General features: G+C 41.0%; 2 pseudogenes; both read right to left on the reverse strand.

Annotated features, from left to right (window-relative positions):
- Positions 1-3246: 3246 nt before the first annotated feature.
- LOC111742677 lies at positions 3247-3365 on the reverse strand (annotated as a pseudogene).
- A 2353-nt stretch (positions 3366-5718) lies between these two features.
- Positions 5719-5837, reverse strand: LOC111742678 (annotated as a pseudogene).
- Positions 5838-6619: the final 782 nt, after the last annotated feature.

Consider the following 6619-nt stretch of genomic DNA (forward strand, 5'->3'; position numbering starts at 1 on the left):
CATCTTATGAGCCATCAGTAGTATGTGTCCCTCCGTGGGGAAGATGCTGCTCTCATGGTTGGACTCTCCATCTAAGTTAAGTGCTCACGTGAATGGGGTGATTGTGTGCGCTGTCGAGCAGGAGAAAAGTCCTGGGCAGGGTGAGCCAGCTCTCGTGCTACGAAGGAAGTATAATCTGATGAATGGATAATATGTTGCTGGACGCCCCGACGCCCAGAAAAGAATCTGAGCCCCAGAGAGAAGGGGCTGTGTCACTTTGTGAAGAATCCGTGAGCTACATCTGTGGCCAGATAGGAAAAAGATCTAAAATTGGGGGCTTCCAGACAGCGTCTTCTAATCTCAGCCAAGGGTTCTGGGGAAAGAGATGTGAACACCAGCCAGGTCAGGATGAAGGCCCTGGATGACAGAGAATAGACAGTGTGGATTAAAGGGGATGTGTGCAAGTACATTCTGACTTGGGGAGTTGGTGCCAGCCTCCTGCACTGGGCAGCAGGAGCTTACTCAGGTCACTGAGTGAGTGGTCAAGAACCATCTGACACAAGAGTTGGTTGCGCTTCTGTTAATGCAGCCTACGATTGCATTAGCTGTTTTGGCAACCATATGACTCTGCTGACTCACCCTGAGCTTGCAGTCAACTCGAATGGCTAGGCTTCTCCCAACATGGAGCTCTTAAGAGTTGTTGTCTTCCTATGTTTGGGCAGTCGAGTTTTTAAACTTAAGAGTAAATCTTTACATTTATCCCTATCAAATTTCAACTTCCATATTTGGTGAATCAGTATGAGTCAGGCAATATTTTAATTCCGTTATTGTAGGTGTTGAATCTGAACTGTCTTGTCTAAGGAAAATCTTGGCTAAGTATCTCTCTGATATTTGCAAATACCTTTCCTGGTGCACCTTCAGGAAAGTCTTGTCAGAAAAGCGAAAGGGTTTGCTTTGACCTGACTTGTTTTTAGTAAACTCACGCGAGTTCCTAAAGGTCCCAGCTTCCATTTTGTTTTTTAAGTGTCTTTATTTGTTTGTTTTGTTTTTGTTTGTTTGTTTAATAATGGTTTTTAGTTTTCGATTATAGTTAGCATACAATATTATATTAGTTTCAGGTGTGCAACATATTGATTCAACATTTCTATAACTTACGAAGTGATCACCCTGATAAATCGAGTACCTATCTGACACCGCACGTAGTCATTACCATATTACTGACCATATATTCCTCATGCTATCCTTTACATCTCCATGACTATTTTGTAGCTACCAAATTGTGCTTCTTAATCTCTTCCCTCATCTGACTCAATTCCCCTTTTCACTCATCTACCTCAATTCCCCTCTCATCTGATAACACTCAAAATGTTCTCCGTATCTATGAGTTTGTTTCTGTTGCCTTTGTTTAATAATCTAGATTTTAGAATTCTTTCCAGGGATCAGCCAGTAAATCTTTGATGTCATTTTTAGAATTCATGCCTTTCAGAAAAGTAGAATCACATCATCCTGGCTTTCTAGCATCTCTCTCAGTCTTCCCGGTGCTTCGGTTATTGACAAGGTTTTAGGGATCATACTTCCAAAATCATTTGGTTCCTGGGATTTAATGAATCTGGATTTGATAAATGGAATTTCTTTGTAACAGCTGTCAGCTTTCTCACCATCTTCGGGCTGCGACTTCATTCCCTCTGTGACTCAGGGACAAAGCGGGAGCTGGGGAATTCTGCTTTCTCTTTGAAATCTGTTAACGTGATGCCAGCTGCACCAAGCAGTGACCCTCCCTGCTCTTGTACTGACACTAAGGAGCTTTGTGTTGCCCTTAGTATTTTTTTGCAGCCTCAGCTCTCTCTGGGCGTCAGCTTTCTCTGTACTCTGCCTTTGGTCTCTGCCCAGCATTTGGATTTTTCCATGGTCGGGAGCCAGGTCCTCCATCATTTGTGCTTATCTGGCCTCCTGAAAGAGTTCCCTGAGGAGTCCCATTGCCTCTCCATGTCCTTCCTCTCTGGGATCCCTGAGTACTCTGTGGTTGGCGTTTGTTTCTGAGAAATCTCCCGTCTCTCTTGAGCAATCAATTGTTTTACAGCTATGGGCCAGGGATGCACATCTATTTTTCATTGCTTATTAGCCAAGGATCACTTCTTTGTTGTATGTATGTATGTATGTATGTATGTATTTATTTATCTATCTATTTATTTATTTATTTCGCGGGGCCTGGGGTGTGTTGGCATACAACAAAAAATAACTAGAGCAAACTTAAGCAAACACTGAAATTTATTATAAGGGCTACAAATGTCTCTCAGAGGCTAAAGAAATTCAGTTGGGCCTCCAGAAAAGCTGGAATCTGGAACTGGAATGTCACTGGGATTCTCCGTCTCTGGTCTCTGATTCTCACTGGTCACCTGCTTCATTCTCTCTGTATGCAGACTAGCTTTCTTTGCTTTCCTGGACCTCGTGGCCAAACATGGTAGAAGCACAGCTCCTAAGTTTACATGTCATGGTTCCAACTCCCCAAAGAGATGAGCCTGCTGTCTCTGTTTTAAATTCTGATTCACAGGAGATAGAACCTAATTGGGCCACCTTATCGGGTGCCCACCATGGTCCAACCAGCTGGGTACTGTGCAGTTCAGATGCAGCCACAGGGCCTGCTCTCCTGCTGTGGATTTAGATGGACACTTCCTAGAGAAGCAGGAGGAGGAACACAGCCTAATAAGTGTCTGGTCTTCATGCCGTCATGCATTCATCCGACAAATATTCAGGATATGTCCAGACGCTTTTAGTTGTTAGGAACACTACAGGGGAAGCAAAAAGAATCTTTAAAAATTATATTTTGCTAAATGTGAGGTATATTTCTAACTCTTCTGTACCCTCCCCTTTTTTTATATTATGATGTGATCAGTTTCTATTCCTTCTACATCGGTAACTGTCTTGTTTAGGGCAGTACTTCTTAGATACCCACTGACTTGGAAATCTGCTTACCTGAGGGAAATATGCTGAAGAAACACATAAATGAATTATCCAGTGACCTGGCCTTCCTAGGGAGAAAGACCTGTAGAGCATTAAATGCGTCCAGGTGAGATGCAAACTGCATCCCTGGCCTCTGTTGGCTGGATCACATTTAGTGGATGGGGACTATGGAGAGAAGACATGGGAATGAAAAGGCCAATTGCATCCAAAATGAGAAAGTTACAAGCTGTGAGGACTAGAATCAAATCAGATCAGCCATAGTTTAAAAAATATATTTTTAAAATTTTTTTTTCATTATTTTTTAAATGCCTACAGCACCTGATATTCCTAGGTTATCTCCCATCCAAGTACTGACCAGACCCAACCCTGCTTAGCTTCTGAGATCAGACGAGATTGAGCACGTTCAGGGTGGTATGGTCATAGACTAAAAAAATGTTTTACATCAGCACATATTTATTAAACTTTTACTGTACCATGTTAGGTGCTAGGTTCTGCAGAAAATGTCAAGAAATAAAACTCCATGCCTTCAAAGAGTTTTACAGCTAGCTGAACAGATAAAGTAGAAAATAAATAATGTAACACAGTGTCATGCTTTGGGGTTTGATCATAAATGCTGTAAGAATTCAGAGAAATGAACATTGCTGAGACTAACTTAGGTCAAGGAAGGTTTCAGGTAGAGGATGAGTATAAGCTGAACTCTTAAAGATGAGTTGGGTTCATATGTGCACAAAAGAAGTCAAAGAACAATTTTATAGTGAGGACTCAGAGTAGTTACTTGTCTTACTCTGAGTTCAGAGCTTTAATTATTGTGTTCATTCATTAATTCATTCATCAATCATCATTTACTGAGGTTATAGATATTACGTGTATAAAGGGTACAAAGATGGAGATGACCCTGGTCTCTAGTGTGCTTAATGTGAGGGTTCTTTAAAAGAATAGGCATTATACATGCCCTCACTTTGATGATGAGATGGATACATGCAACCAACCGAACTAAATCATAGCAAGGACTTTAAAAGCAGCATTGGTATTTTGCACGTATTTTGAGAATCTACCTTGTGATAGGCAAAAAAATAGGGCGGAAAAATCAGACATAGGTCCTGTATTCCTGGAGTTTACAGTCTAGGTGGGAGACTATAATTTAAACAAGAAATTGCACTTGCGTATAGTTGAACACACACAAGAAGTAGAGAGAGAGAGAGGCTGCTCTGAGAGCACAGGCAAGAATAACTAAAGTGGCTGATGAGTCACGGAAGAGAAGGCTGGCACTTGGTAGCTGTGACAGGCAGTGTTCTAAGATGACCTCCAATGATCCCTGCCATTATGTAATCTCCTCCCCTTGAGTGGGCAGGACCTTTGCCTTGCTTCTGATCCATAGGATATGGCAATGCCAATGGTAATTAAGATCCCTAACTAGCTGACTTTAAATTAATCGAGAAAGATCATCCTGGGTGAACCTGACCTAATCAGGTAGGTCCTTTAGAAGGTGGCCTAGAGGTCAAGGAGTCAATGAAGTAGAGACTCTCTTTCCATAGCTGGCCTTGAAGAAGCAAGCATCATCATTCTACAGCTACATTCTTTCAACAACATGAGAACGCTAAGAAGCAGGCCCCACCCCAGTCTGGCCTCCGGATGAGAAAGCGGCCCGACCAACACCTTGATCTCAGCCTTGTGACCTTGAGCAGAGGACCCAGCTAAGTCATGGCTAGACTCCTGACCTCTGAAAACTGTGATAGTAAATTTGTGTGATTTTAAACACCAAGTGTGTGATAATTTGTTATACAGTGACAGAAAACTAATACAGTGTTAAGTTGGATGAAACTAACTTGTGATGTCTTCCTAGAGAAGGAAGACTTTTAGCACTGAGGGTTTCAACTAGCATTGCTGACCAACAGGACCCATCTTGAGTTTTCCTGTTTCTACCCTATAAAATCCGGGCCAAGTTTAAATATAATAAATGAGGTCTCCCAGCCCACCTCCTGAAGATTTCCTGTCCAGTACTCAGTGCAAATGTCTACTTGATGTTAGAACCGAGGCCATAGAAAATAATGTGTACTTTTCCCTCCTATTATACTTGTACCTCACTTCACGCAAATAATGGGACACTGACAAACTCCATAACAAGTTTTTTTCAGGCAGGATTCAAGTTTTTTAATTTATGGTTCATTTAACCAATTAGCAAGGGTCTACAGAGTACCTGCCATGTTCTAGAACCATGCTAAGTGTGATGAAAGACTAGAGGAAAATTGATACATGTTTCTACCCTTTGAGGAGCTTGAGTGAGAAACTTCACGTAGTAGAAAAAAGTGAAAGAACAAGAAAACACTAAACTCTAATAAAAGGTGGGACGAGGAGGTAATTGCTGAGTGCCGAGGAGTAATGAGAATAATGAGGGCAACTCCCTCAGAGAAAAAGAAAAGTATTAGGAATGTTCTAAGCTAGGGCAGTACTTCTTAGATACCCACTGACTTGGAAATCTGCTTACCTGAGGGAAATATGCTGAAGAAACACATAAATGAATTATCCAGTGACCTGGCCTTCCTAGGGAGAAAGACCCGTAGAGCATTAAATGCGTCCAGGTGAGATGCAAACTGCATCCCTGGCTCTGTTGGCTGGATCACATTTAGTGGATGGGGACTATGGAGAGAAGACATGGGAATGAAAAGGCCAATTGCATCCAAAATGAGAAAGTTACAAGCTGTGAGGACTAGAATCAAATCAGATCAGCCATAGTTTAAAAAATATATTTTTAAAATTTTTTTTTCATTATTTTTTAAATGCCTACAGCACCTGATATTCCTAGGTTATCTCCCATCCAAGTACTGACCAGACCCAACCCTGCTTAGCTTCTGAGATCAGACGAGATTGAGCACGTTCAGGGTGGTATGGTCATAGACTAAAAAAATGTTTTACATCAGCACATATTTATTAAACTTTTCCTGTACCATGTTAGGTGCTAGGTTCTGTAGAAAATGTCAAGAAATAAAACTCCATGCCTTCAAAGAGTTTTACAGCTAGCTGAACAGATAAAGTAGAAAATAAATAATGTAACACAGTGTCATGCTTTGGGGTTTGATCATAAATGCTGTAAGAATTCAGAGAAATGAACATTGCTGAGACTAACTTAGGTCAAGGAAGGTTTCAGGTAGAGGATGAGTATAAGCTGAACTCTTAAAGATGAGTTGGGTTCATATGTGCACAAAAGAAGTCAAAGAACAATTTTATAGTGAGGACTCAGAGTAGTTACTTGTCTTACTCTGAGTTCAGAGCTTTAATTATTGTGTTCATTCATTAATTCATTCATCAATCATCATTTACTGAGGTTATAGATATTATGTGTATAAAGGGTACAAAGATGGAGATGACCCTGGTCTCTAGTGTGCTTAATGTGAGGGTTCTTTAAAAGAATAGGCATTATACATGCCCTCACTTTGATGATGAGATGGATACATGCAACCAACCGAACTAAATCATAGCAAGGACTTTAAAAGCAGCATTGGTATTTTGCACGTATTTTGAGAATCTACCTTGTGATAGGCAAAAAAATAGGGCGGAAAAATCAGACATAGGTCCTGTATTCCTGGAGTTTACAGTCTAGGTGGGAGACTATAATTTAAACAAGAAATTGCACTTGCGTATAGTTGAACACACACAAGAAGTAGAGAGAGAGAGAGGCTGC

Source organism: Pteropus vampyrus, unplaced genomic scaffold (genome assembly GCF_000151845.1).
Source record: "Pteropus vampyrus isolate Shadow unplaced genomic scaffold, Pvam_2.0 Scaffold98, whole genome shotgun sequence".
NCBI classification, from domain to species: Eukaryota; Metazoa; Chordata; class Mammalia; order Chiroptera; family Pteropodidae; genus Pteropus; species Pteropus vampyrus.